This window comes from Belonocnema kinseyi, chromosome 5 (assembly GCF_010883055.1).
Source record: "Belonocnema kinseyi isolate 2016_QV_RU_SX_M_011 chromosome 5, B_treatae_v1, whole genome shotgun sequence".
NCBI lineage: Eukaryota > Metazoa > Arthropoda > Insecta > Hymenoptera > Cynipidae > Belonocnema > Belonocnema kinseyi.
This window is the reverse complement of record NC_046661.1, coordinates 143,712,928-143,727,922: the sequence shown is the minus strand read 5'-3', so window position 1 is coordinate 143,727,922 and position 14,995 is coordinate 143,712,928.

The window sequence follows — 14,995 nt, the reverse complement described above, 5'->3', positions numbered from 1 at the left end:
ACGCGCTCGATCAGTGCTATTTGAATGATTCTATTCTGTCTTTCGGAGCGAGTTGAAGTGAAAATATTTAGTAAATTTTCTTGTCTGAAAAATTAAGTTTTTTTGATTTTTTACGGAAACAGTGAAAGATACAACTTTTTTGTCGAGAGAAAAAAGATGCGCCATGAAATTTCCTATGAAGTGATATCTTAAAAAGTTGAATTTTCGAAAACTGATTTTCAAGCCATCAGGGGCCAACTCGAGCGGCCTGAAGCGGCCAGGCAAATTTTATGCGTGGTTATAGAATCCGGAGTCTCAATTCTATACTTACCTCCAAAACACTTGTAATTCTCAGTGATTTCCGTAAAATGTACATATTATGCTGCGACAATTTTTTCGCATTAGGAATAAGTAACTAATTGATTAGTTGAAAGTAATTACATATCAAACGTAATTCAATAATAAGAAAAAATTAACGAATGAAAAAAGTAATAACATAAATTGGTAGTATCTAAAAGTTCTTTAAATAAATAAATAAAATAATTCAATTCATCAAAACTAAGTAATTAAGAAATAAATAGTTAATAAATAATTGGATGAAAATATTATTTATGATTGATTTTGGTAATAGAATGAATTATTGACTTTATTCGTGTGCTTGAAATTGTTTTCCATTTCCTTTTAAATGAACACGAACTCGTACAACACTTAAGAGATCAAATGTTTGTACAAGTTAAGCATTATAAATTTTCAAACTTGGTAAAGTTTTATTGAGGGAATGTATTTGTATGACCTGATAAAAAATATATATCACATTTTTAATTAATTATAAAGCTTTCGTGCTACAAAAGTATTCAAAAGTGATTATGACAAGATTTCAGAAAAAATAATTATTAAAAATGTGTTTGTTTATTACTAAAAAACTATTTATTTATTAATAAAAAATATATATCACATTTTTAATAAATAATAAGTACTTTTTTGCCACAAAAGTAGTCAAAAAGTACTCAAAAGTGGTTATAGCAATATTGTGATATAAACAATTATTAATACAAATATTTGCTAATGGATAAAAACCATATTACACATTTTTTAATCAATTACGATGACTTTTTTGTCACAGAAATGCCTCTATGCATGAAGAGTGCACTTTCCAAGGTCATATCTCGTGACCTATTTGGGCTGGGACACTTTTTTTTATCTTACGCCAAATTGGCTCCACTTTCATTTATTCTCTAGGAACTTTATGGCGGGATCCACAGGAAATGACTTATTTTCCAAAAACACAACTTCTTCGATTTTGGTCAAAAATGCAAAAAAAAAGAAATTTGAATTTAAAGGGTCATAACTCATGACTTATCATAGGTAGGATATTGTTCTTTATTCTTAATTAAAGCAAATTGAGTTTAGTTTCACTCGCCTGTGGAACTCTTTTCCGTGCTGTAATAATTTGCAAAGATACACAGTATTTTTTGAAACTTAGTCATTTTTCGTTGAAAATAAAAAAAAGAATGGGGATTATTCAATATATCACAACTCGGAACCAATAGAAGTTAGCGGGTTATTTTTTTAGCAAAGTTTGTTCAGAATTTTGTTTTCTTATTTTTCTGATGGAGATTTTGCTCTAAAATTCGATGGGAAATATCCGTCCACGCAAAAGTAACTTTTGGAATAGTTTAAAAAAAACCCGGTTTGGCAATTGATCTGTTTGAGCGTTTTTGATATGTCAAAAAGGACCCCTTAACGAAACTTTCTCATACAAAACATTGCAAGTAAGATTTTTTCTGAAATTTCACACTTTTTTCGACGTAATGCCTGGACTATTGTTATTGACTCACATAGTCACAGTTATAAGTTTAACAAAATCGCTTGTGAACACGCGTGGTATTCGAAATTTGCTTTAAAACTGAAGCACGTGGAACGGATGCGACGTTGCCATATCTTCAGCTCGCAGGCGTCAGTCATACATTTATGGCATAAATAATTTTTGTTTCATTCTTATAGGCTCTGAATGATACTTTTCATTGCAGATATGAATTTCAGATAACATTCTATATATGTCAGAATTTTAAAATTTTAAAATTTTTTTATATACTCTGAAAAGTTTCAAAATTTTAACCAGAGTTTCAATGTACTCTAATACAACTTTCATCCCAATAACAAACGATTATCATTAGCAATTCTTTTACCGAGGGTACACTTTCAAGGTTATTTTAAAAACTTTTCCAACTGCAGAGTTTTTTTATGTCGCCATCTTTCGGACATCACTGAACTGAGAAGGAAAACACTCAAAATAAATTCTATTGGGGTCTCAGTTCTAAAGGATACTAACTTTTCCTTAAGCCGTAACATTACCGAACAAAGATTAATGTTAAGTGCTAAGAATATTTTGCAGCTGAATAATTTTGGTGAGCTATCTCGATACATATAAATTTAAAAAGAAAATTACGAAAAAAATGGAAAATTTGATATTTGTTATCTTAAATTACTTATAATAAAGATGAATGTTAGGTGCTAACGCTTAAAAAATATATAAAACTGAATAGAAATAAATTGAAAAAAATTAATGAAGATTTTATATTTTTTTACTTAAATTATTTATAACTCGGGCAGACATGCCTAGCTAGGGGAAATTCCCTTCAGGAACAAATGTTTAGCGTGTACCACTACTTTGGTTGGAGATCGAGGGTGGTGGTAGACGCGTGCTTGATGCTATCCTCTCCGACCCAAGCAGCACCGCAGATACTAGCGAACCCAGGCCGGTCATCGCCCAACTCGCATTGATATCTGCTTAAGTGTACCCCCACCATTGCTACCCCTTACTTGCTTTTACCCTGTATATATCGTGTCGGATTTGCAATGCTCATTCATAGAATGTCTTCTATAAATTTAAACTGATTGTACAATCAATGATTTTAATTTGAACTATCTTACATATTATTCACTTTTTTGACGTTTTCATTTTAAAATATATTAACCACATGAATTTCAATTTCAAAATATTGTACAATTAGGCTGATTTAATGTGCATATTATTATAAGAATGACATTTAATCACAAAAATAATTGAAAAGTTAAGAATTGCGACGGTCTGAATGAAAAGTCACTTTAATTTAATTTTGTCCTGACACAGATTTGTAGACCTTGTCCGATAGTTTATTAAATGAAACACAAGTTGCAGCCGTCTATCTTATCTAAAGATTTTCCGGCCGATTTTAATTCTTGGTCATTTATCTGTCCTTCCAAGGGTAGCATAATAATAGCATCATAGTTGTTTACATCAGTGAATATGTCGAGTTTCGTTCCAAGTAAATCGAATTTGCGGCATTCGTTGCTTTTCTTATTTCATCAGAAGAAAAAAGCAGTTGAAGCTCATCGATTGCTGGTAGAAACTTATGGTGAACATGCTCCAGTGATTAGAACATGTGAGACATGGTATCGTTAATTTAAAAGTGGAGATTTCGGTTTAACAGACAATGAACATCCTGGTGCAGCGAAAAAGTTCGAAGACGAGGAATTGCAGGCGTTATTGGATGAAGACCCAACCCAATCACAACAAAAATTAGCACAAACACTAAATGTGACCCGAGGAGCAATTTTCCAACGTTTAGAAGCCATGAGAAAAATCCAAAAGTGTGGAAAATGGGTACCACACCAACTGAATGATAGACACATGGAAAATCGAAAAACATTTGTGAAATGCTGCTTGAACGGTTAGAAAGGAAATCTTTTCTGCATCGATTTATCACGGGGGACGAAAAATGGATTTATTTCGGGAAATCGAAGCGGAAAAAATCATAACTGTCACCTGGTGAGGTCGGCCCATCGAGTCCAAGACCAAATCGATTTGGCCTTGAGAAAATCCTCTGTGTTTGGTGGGACCAGTGTGGTGTGGTGTACTTTGAGTTATTAAAACCTGGTCAATACTTTGAATAAAATTTTTTGAGATGCCCTTGAGGATTAAGTGTTTTCTTTATTGAAAAAAATGACAAATTTCAACTAACACCCCTGGTATAATGCAGTTATCTAGAGCTTTAATTAAAGTTACTCCTGTTATTGACTTTTCCTAATTTGAATTTTCACAGTAAATTTGTACGGTCTCCTTGTTTGGAATCTAAATGACACACTGCTCATTTTGTAAAAGGTAAAATACCATTTGATCAATAATAATTACACTTATCTGACATATTTTGTTGTTTATAATTCTAACGCTGTTTTTTATTAGTTGCGTTTCGCAGGATTTAGTTTCTGCTAAGAGATAGCTAGGATACTTTCTTTTACAAATTTTTGTTATTCCATGTAATTTACAGTACCTAAGATCACTTTCTGATCTTCAAATTGTTTAAATCCGTCTATAAGTGTAGTTGGAGAAAAAATTTGGGGATGTAATATTCTGTGTTAACCGTCATTTAGTGCATTGATTAATAACGATATGCCCCCGCTTAATTCTGATATAACAACGGACATAATTGTGATCTGATTAGCCATTACTATGTTTTCGATATTTTCATTAGCCTTATTGGCTAACCTGTTATAATTATCTATTATGTTTTTATTTTTTGAAAACAAGGAATCTACATCATGTGCGGCCGAATTTAAAATTCTACAAATTACTTTAGTTTGATTTTGTAAAGACATTTTTAACATTTTGTTTTGCGAATACAGTTGATCAAGTTCGTGGTTAATATAATCCAAATCACTTTCAGATAGTGTACCGAAAAGTGTCTTGGATATGCTTTCAATCAAATTAAAAGCTCCCCTTTTATACCGATTATATCCTAATAACTGATTGAGTAACAATCCTCGAATCTTTAATCGTTTAATACGGAATTTTAAGGTTTCATGTTTAAATTGTTCTAAACATTGATTACATCGTTCGGAGACGGATCTATAAAAGAGATTAAGTTGTTCGTATCTTTTTTCAATGAAGTGTGTGTCGACAGTCGAAATGAGTCGCCATGTAGTGTGATAGGTTTTTGCTGTACCAAGGTCCTTGGCGAATATAGTGGATCCACCGAGTGAAATGAGGTTCACGTTAGCAGATCTGATCGAGAAAAATGATAGCAGTATCCAAGTGAAATTCATTCTAAAAAGAAACATAAAATGAGCGAATAAAGATATTGGTAGAAGTGCTTCAACCTATTAGCGTGTACAGTGTAATGCTGACTATTGTATGAAATTTCATAATCAGAGGAACGGACGCGTTTGCATATGGTGTATGATCCGAGCCATTGACTTTCTAATTTTGTTCTTTTGCTATCGTTATGCAGTCGTATTAAATCTCTTGGTTCGAAAAGAGGATTACTGATGATTATTATTTTTTAATCTTGCTGCCTTTTTAATCGTTTCTGTGTTTTTCGAATGGCAGTTCTTCCTTTTTCCAAATATTCTTCATGTCTCTTTCGCCAAATGTCTAACAATTCTTGATGGGTGAACGATGTAGTTGTTGCTAAGACTGAAGGTAGACTGGCTTTTCTTCCAAATGTTATTTCAAACGGCGTTAAACCTGTACTCTCTCGAACTGCGGTATTAAATTCTAAGCATATTAGATTCAAGTTTTGGTCCTATTCCGTCTCGTTATCGGCTATGTATGTCTTTAATAAAGCTTTAATTGTTCCATGAGTTCTCTCGAGTGCTCCATTTCTTTGTGGGTGGAAAGCAGTTGTTTTTATGTGCTTGTTTCTAAAAAGATTTTCAAATTTTTGAACAAATTCTGATACAAAGTTAGCGCCCTGGTCAGCTAAGATGTGCTTTGGAGAGAAAAATATGTAAATGTAGAGATCGAATAGATTTGTTAATATGGTTTCACTCGTCGTTTCCCATAGTGCTATAAGAATGATGTATTTCGTGAGCACATCTTGAATGGATAGAATATATTTGTTTCCGCTCGTTGTTTCTGGTAATGGGTCAACTATGTATGAATTAGGGTTAGTTTTTCACGTTGGCATGCTTGACATTTTTTAACGAATTCGATTACCTCTTTCTCCATATTTTTCCATGATGTTTGTTCGCGTAGTCTCTTGATTGTTTTATTTTCTCCAAAGTGACTAGTGGCCGCGTTTCCGTGTGATTCCCTCAACAGATTTTGTTTCTCTTCTTCACTCAATTTTTTATCAGGTCTTTCGCACAGGAAAAATGTGTATTCTGTGAATTTTGTCTGTAATAGAAAATTTAAAATATCTCCGATGCGTACACGTTCCGTAATTTTTATTAAGGGATCCTCCATATGAAATTTAAGTATGTTTCAGGTTTTGATTTCTGGTGAAATCTTAAATTTTGATGTAGAGGATTTTGAGAGAAAATATTTTGTTTGCTAATTTTAATCCAATGTTTCAGTTGGCGCCAGGTTTTATTTTTAATTTGCTACGCAGACGGTTCCTTTACAGTTTGCATCATCGTTTTGAATTTCCTTTTCATCTGTCGGTTCATGATTTTGCAATCTTTCAGAAATTGGTTCATTATCTTCGCCTGATAATGATGGTGTGTCAATCTCGTCAACTTCTTGAGATTCATCTGCTTGGTTGATGTTGGCATTCTCTTTCCATTATCCTGAAAGATTTTGATGGTGAATAGGGTGCATTCTCGAAAGCACGTCAGCTGCCCAATTTTCCTTCCTTTTTTGATACAAGACCTTGTATGTGTATGCTTTCATTTGAAATCTCCACCTCATTAACCTGGATGAAGGGTCTTTTACGTGAAAAAGCCATGTCAAAGCTTGATGGTCCGTTTGTATTATGAATTGACGACCGACAAGACATTGACGAAGCCGCTTAACTGCCCAAATGATTGCTAATGTTTCCTTTTCGGTAGTGGTGAAATTTAGCTCAGGTTCATTTAGAGTTCTTGAAACGTGACAAACTGGGTGTCCGTATTGCGATAAAATTGCCCCCAGTCCAACATTACTATCGCAGAGAAGTTTTTAAATAATTTTTCGGTAATATCCAGCTAGTCCTAAGAAAGACATAATTTCTTTTTGTTTCTCGGGTCTTTTGAAATTTTGGACGGCAGATAATTTATATGGGTTTGGTTTCACTCTGTTTTCCGTGATCACGTGTCCCAGATATTTTAGTTCCGGTCAAAGAAACTCACACATGTCTGGTTGAAGTTTAAGTCCAGTATCCCGTAAACGTTAAAATACGATAACCAGAATGTTCGTTGTATTCTTCGAGTGTGTTACCAAAGACAAAAATGTCGTCCAAGGAAGCAAAGCATATTTTTCCTACCAGTCCTCTTAAAGCTGTGTCCATCATTCTTTGAAATGTTGCTAGAGCATTTTTAAGCCCGAAAGGCATGCGGTTATAGTGAAAATGTCCTTCAGGTGTAGAATATGCAGTATATTTTTTCGAGTTTTCGTGCATGGGAATTTGATGAAATCCTAAGCTCAAATCAAAGGCTGAAAAGAATTTTGCTTTTCCAAGGTGGTCTACAATTTCGTCGATCAAAGGAAGTGGGTAAGCATATTAATCTGTTTTTTCATTTAACTTCATAAAATCAATTACAAGCCTCCATTTAGGTTTTCCCGACGCGTCGCGTTTTTTCGGGACTACCCAAAGGGGTGAATTAAATGGTGAACCCGAGGCTTCTATTATTCTCTTAGTTAACATGTCATTTACCTGATTTGAGATTTCTTCATTGTGGCATTCCGGATATTGCGGTTGACGAATGTTAATATTTTCTTCGTTTTTTAGGATGATTTTATGTGACGCGAGACTTGTGCAGGGTAGGGGATCTCCTTGCAGTGAGAAAATGTCGTGATAAGAGATGGCTATTTTTTGAATCTGTATTCTGTGTTCGTCTTCTATATGTTCAAGCCTGAAATTTCCGTTCAATAATTTCAATCTAGCGTTTCATTCCTTCTGCGTAATGTAAGTTACAGGCTGCTCTCATTCTTGGGCGACATTGATAATCTTGTACTTTATATCTTCGTCACTTAAAATCAAGTCTGACCCGGTTTCGTTACGAACGAGAATCATAACTACAAGAGATAGAATACAGAAATGGTGTTCCTATGATGCCTTCCTCAGGTATGGGGAAATTTTCTGGTACAATTACAAAGATATGTTCTTTCCCTTGAAACATAGACTTCGTTATATTGTTTTTCCGGTGCTTATCATTTCCCATTGAAAACTCTTTGTTCATTGAAATTCTTGGGTGATATTTGTTAATGTAATTTTATTTTATTAGATCTATCAATGCGCCACTATCAACTAATAGTTTTACAGATTTGATTACTCTGTGTCATTTTCTTCTGATAGAATATAATTTTCCAGATATTGCTCATACTTTTTCTCTGATTCCATTTCCGTTTCTTTAATTTGGAGTTTAAGGTTTTAAAAGGAGATTTATTGAAAGTTGTGCGAATTGGTATTCGGGACTTAATCGTCTTCTTGGATTGGCGGATTTTACTTCTTTCCGTTAACCAGACTTAAGGTTGGATTGACATTTGTTGTGCTACTCTAACATCGCTGGGATTTTTGCTTGAAACTCGTTACGAAAGTTCTTTTCTTAAATTGATGATGTATTTTTCGAGAACTGTCTGCTCTTCATTTTTTATGCAAATTTCTCGTTCATGTGTTAAGGGATTTTTCGACTGAACAGCATACAAAAGTTCGTGCATTCTTGGATAGAATCGTGCATTGAAATTTTGCGTACTTTCCCCAGCTCCTTGAATTACTTGTGTGAGAATTGAGAAGAAACGAATGGATTTTTCCGTTTCTCCTTCGATTTTTTCTGCGATGATACAGTCTAATAAAACACGTGGATTTGAGTACTGTGAGTTAATTCTTACTACAAGAGCGATAAAGTGTTCCACTCCCATATCGTCTTGTCCGTTGCATTTTTAAATTAATTTGACTACGTATCTCGCAGAGATAGTTTCTCTTGCAACGCGTCATCGTTACTTACTCAAGATTCATCATCGTTCCCCCTTTCACTTTCGTCCGAAGTAACCACATCCAAATTCTTTGTCGTCCGGCCTGGTAATTTTTGTAGCATGCCGATTATATATGCATTGGTAGCTACTAGGGGGTTATTTTCCGTCTGTGAAGATGGATTTTCCTTAATTTCGTCTGCCATGGCTTCTTTCTTCTTATTATTGTGTGTTTAGCAGTGTACCAAATTTTGAGTTTCCTACTTATGTGAACGGATGTCGGGCGATATGTCGCGCCGCGTTATCTATTCTCTCTATCGTTCGTTACAATTAAATACTAACGTACGCGCATAGTCCGTGACGAAGTCAACCCTCTAGCCAGTGACTATTTTATAATTTTAATTCACCATTTGAAACGAAAGTGCTACAACTTTAACCAAATATTATGAATGACTCGATGAGCGTTTTTTAACGAAAGGCCTAGTCTCGCGTAGTCGAATAGCCTTAGGATGTTTTAGAGAGTCGTTACAGAACACTGCTTTTTCTTTAAAAAAAATTTTTTTCTCTTCTTTTTTCTCACTTGATATTTCCCGTGAAGATTGTTGGTGGCTGCTTCAGTGGATCTACGCATTCTAGTCAGCCGTGGGTTTTAGACTCCGTAATTTCTGCAAATCCAACGGTGCCAACCTGGTTGGGCGATGTCTCGCCTTTTACTCTAATTTTCTAGATAAGGAATCACTGTGGGTCTACTTAGCTCAGCCCAGTACATATTTTCCCGACTTTAATTCCTTAAAAAAAAAAGGTTCTAATTGATATTTTTTTAGAATGACGTATCAATCAAAATTATCCTGGTATGGATCAACAATTTATGTGACGGTCTAAATGAAAAGTCACTTTAATTTAATTTTGTTCTGACACAGATTCGTAGACCTGGTCAGATAGTTTTAAAATGAAACACAAGTTGCAGCCGTAGCTGTCAGGCAAGGAATGAGTCTGGAGCCGAGGCCCTGCTGGGACGGTTCCACGATGAAAGCGTACACTCTGCTGCCCTTGTCATATAAAAAGGGAAGGGTTGATATCTATCTACTCTTCGCTTGCGAAACTGCTCTCTTTTAGAATAATGCGCTTACAAAGCTAAAACATTTTGACCTACTCTTTCTAGCTTCACAACTTCCCTGTTAGATTGAATTTCTCCCGAAATTCTTTGTGCTTGCATAGCTTACTTCCTTCTAAACTTAATAGGTTTATTATCTAACTTGCTCTTTGCGTTAATCGTAGGCGCGCGCTGGTACGTTTATTTAAACTTCTAAATAATTTTTGATATAATTCGAGTTTTCTCTAAAACTTTTAATAAATACTGCAAACTTAAAATAATGCGTTCAAATCTTCCGGATTATTTTCTGACAATTTTGGAAATATTTCCTAATCTTTTTAAATATACCCTTAAAATTAATTGAGTAAAAACAAAGAATAATTTTTAATTTTATAATTTAAAAATTATTATTATTATTTCGTGAAAATTTTAAAAGGGATGCAAAAGTGTGTGAAGAAAATTTGGCAATTTTTCTATGTTATATATAATTTTAGAAAAAATCAAAAACTTAATTCTTATTAAGCTTTCTTGCATAATTTTGTTGCACAATTTTGTTTAATGTTTATATTGGTTTAAAAATTTTTCTAACAAAAAATGTAATTCATGGGAAAGTTAAAAAGTTTTCTAAACATATCAAAGGATTTCATAAAATTTAAAAGAAGAGTGTAGAAGATTTTAAAGCGAATTCTATCAATTTGGTGAGATTGATAAATTAAAAACAAAAAAATCGAGTAAATTCAAGAAATATTTAGAATAATGGACGAGATTCAAATCGAATTTCAAACTGGGACTCTCTTCAAAATTTAGATTTTTAAAGATTTCAAAAATAAACTTTAGAAACTTTAAAGGAATTCCGAAAGATTTCATGAAGATAAAAATATTTTTCTTAAAATTCCTGGAAAAAATCTAATGGATTATAAGTCATTTTTTTTACATTTTGAATGAATTTTCAAAAGCCAAATAAAATTTTAGTCATTTAAAAATATGTTGCGGAATTTAAGTCGCGTTTAATGTATTAGAAATATAAAAAACCTGCAAACATTTCCGAAAATTTATCAAATATTTCTTGATTTATACCAAACTTCTAAATATTCTAAACATCTTTTAAGAAGACTCGAATTTTTCGTAATATTTACAAATATCCAATAAAATTAAAATCTTTAAAGTCCTATTTGTTCTTTTATTGGCAACTCTTTTCATGCTATTTTAGGCAATAATCAAAATTTTGGGGATTTTAAGGGGAAAAGTCGAAAAGTTATTAACTTGACCTCGTATCACAGTAAACCCCAGAAATAAATTTTATCTTTCAATAAGATAAAAAAGTTGCAGCACGTTTATCCAACGAAAGACAAAATTTATCTGAAGAAAGATAGAATTTATCTGAAAGATGATAAAATTTATCTGACGTAAATATTTGTTTGACATGCTTGCTCAAGCAAGTAGCTGTTCACACCTCGGTTTTTCGGACCGCTGAAAATCGTGAAAAATCATTTTAATGGCGGCAGTTTTTAAATATGAAAAATATTAAATAAAAAAATTAAATGTTTAATAAGATTAAGCATAGATAAATGTCAGAATAATTGCTATTGTGCAATTATTAATTGTAATTTATAGAGAATAAGAGTAATGTATAACAAAATCATATGATTGAGATGTGGCATAGATTTTGTGAAACCGGCTGTTTGTTTTGAGTCGCAAGGGTTGCGAAATTGAATCGCAAGAACGAAGTATAGTTTTAATTAAATATTGCTTATTATACACTCTGACAGACTACTGCATTTGTAGCTGTTATAAATATGATTAAATGTCAACAAATATAAGTGATATGTAGAAGCAAATTGTGTAAATTTTAGGTTAGGTTACAGTCAAAGTGACAGAGTCAAATCAGAAAGCTCGCTTACATCAATATGACCATTTCATAGAAAAAGAAATACGAAAGGCACTTACCTCCACTATTTTTGTTTCTGCCTCGAATAATCGCGAAGTCGGATAAAACGGTCTCGGATAAGCGAGGTTCTACTGTATTAAGTTTTAGATTATGTAATTAAATATTAGCTAATACCTTTAGTATAGAAGTTTATTCTTTCTTGTAACCACTTCTATTGCAATTAAATGAATTTTTATGATAATTGTGATGTTGTAAAATGAGAGTCTGAATTCCATTTTCAAACTATTATTTACATGTATTTCAATTTTTTTTAGTTTACAAGGTAATTAATAGATTAGAGGTATAAAAATGCTGCTTCCAATTTAAAGGACAATATAATGTAAACAATATCTGAGAGCATCAATTAAAATAATTGTTTAATGATTCTTATTTTGTGATCTGATTAATTAATTATTATTAAATTAAAAAGAATATATATAATTAAAAATTTGTCATAAGGACAACCGCAGGATTTCGCGGTTGCGGGTGCTAATCTGAAAAATTGCACCTGCTTCCAGCGAAAGCGCGGTAAAATTTCAGCCACAACCACGTCTCACAACCGTGAGATATGTGTCTGTAAAGTATCTGTAAAAGTCTGTAAAAATCTGTAAATGTCTGTAAAGGAATCAATACGACGATCCACCAAAGGCCTCGTGCACCCTAAGAACACAGAGTGACCTAAGGACAAGCGCCTTCTGCATTTTTCCCGCAAGTGTTCTAGCATATTGTTGACACGCAGGGATGCTTTTTAGGCCATCAGAAAGTGATAGTTCAATTCTTTTTATTTAATGAACAGATTAATTAATTATTAGTTCTTTAATTCTTTTTACAATGTTAAATTACATAAAAAATAAATTTAAAATTTAAGATAACAAATTGATGATGTACGTGAATTTTATATAATTAAATATCAGCTATAATTCATGTAATAATATTTTATTAATTTTTCGAATATATATTTTTCAATTTCATTATTTATTAAAATTTTTGTTATGTTGTTTTGTTATGTTGGAATTTTGATTTCTAAATGATTCGAATATATATTTCAGTCAGATGGTGCGATTTTCGCGAGCTCGGCTATAGACATAATAGTTCGGAAGCCTTCGGGCGTTTTTAGTGTAGTCTTTTAGAATTGTTACAAATCCCGGTTACAGATATTGCTACCGGCACTCATTTTAATACATATTCTTATTTTAAAATACTAAAATTTCGTACATTTCTTACAACTTATGTTACGTAAAATTCTTATTTTTGACGATATTTTTTACAAAACTTATTATTGACCATTATCACTTCTTCACACTCACCATTTTCAAACAGTAATTAAGACTTTTTCTAAACGTGAATACTAGTTTTTGATCGCTTCAGTTTATAATAATACATGAAGAAATATCATCATCTCTTACCCCGATTATCCCTAAATTCGTACATGTTATTTTAATTGTAAATATAGAATGAAGCAAATATTGATATCAAAACCCAGTGGGCACAAAATTTGGCAACGTCTTTACGACATCGTTACGACATCCTGTGTCTATGTCGTTTCGGGGTCTTTGCGATATCGCAAAGACATCGTCAGATCATACGACTTATTTACGATGTCGTAAAGACACCTTAAGGACATGGGCATAGGATGTCGTAAAGTTGTCGTAACGATGTCGTAAAGACGTCGCCAAATTTTGTGCCCACTGGGAAGTCTTTCCGTGCAATTTTGATATTTATTCCTTAGACTGCATGAAAAAAACGATTTCAATTGCATGATTATTACAAAAAATGGTAAAAAAGGGAGGTGGGTTTCCGGGAACCCCGGGTGTTTAACAACGTGGATAAAGTTAAGTGCGTGCGCAGTGCACACACGGGTTAATATTCTATAATACTTATTTAAATGATATGAATTATTTTAACATAATGATATAACATGCACGGAGATAAAGATATCGCATAATGATATCGCGAAACTTCTATATTGCAAGCAAGCGTAATATGATAACGCACAATCAGGTCCCGGTGCTTTGTACGATGTTAAAATGCACTAATATCACATAAAAAAATGAAGTTAAATTGTGTTGCTATCGTCTGCTACGTCAGCGTTCTTAGCAGCAATGGAAAAATGGCAGAGTATGAGTTTTAAATCGGGACACCCGATTTAAAACAATCACAGAAAAAAGTAAAAATGTGCTGCAGGTAAGACCTGCAAAGGTTAATGATTAAGCATACTTCGACGAAAGTTTCACTGAGGTTAGGAAAATAATTTTGAACTCGTCGACTGTGTCGCGTTGAAGTGAGCAAATTTCGATGAAATATTTAGAATCACTGACAGAAAAAACACACCAAATTTTTTCTTACTGATATATTTCCTCCGAAAGAAATAACATTATTGTAGAAGAATAAGAACGTATTCAATACCATTTAGCAAAAGCGCAAAATGTAACTGACAGATGGGAATTCCCATTTATCTCAAATTTAATGAAGTTAAACGACGCTAGATAGCGCTGGCGTCGCAATTGTCGCTATACCTCGAATAAAAATGGGTCGATTATAAGATGAAAGATAATCCAGGCAAGGTTAAAATTCGGAAATTATCTTCGATTCATGTAAAGTTTATCTGGCAAGGTTAATTTTCGTGTCGGTGAATCTTTCACCTGGAATCAATGTAAACCGAGTCACACCGTGACTCGGGTCTGAGTCTTTTTCAAGGCGAGTTCTTATATTAGTTAAAGATAATTAGAGAGAACATTTTTTCCTTTTCGTCAAAAAACCGGAAAGGCCTTTACTACATTATTCATTTGACTTGAAATTATTGTATTAAAATTAAATTTTAAATAATGGCATACCAATTATTACCTACCAATCACATACCAAATATCTAGCAAATGATTATATCTTAAAAGTACCTGAGATATTGTAACTGGCACATTGTGAACAGAAATCGTAAATTTCATTTTCCGGATTCCCCACAATACAATTAAGCCGTTGTCCCTTTTGTTTCAATTTTATTTGTGTAATATTTGTCTTTTTAGTTAAAAAATTATCTATCTATCTATCTATCTATCTATCTATCTATCTATCTATCTATCTATCTATCTATCTATCTATCTATCTATCTATCTATCTATCTATCTATCTA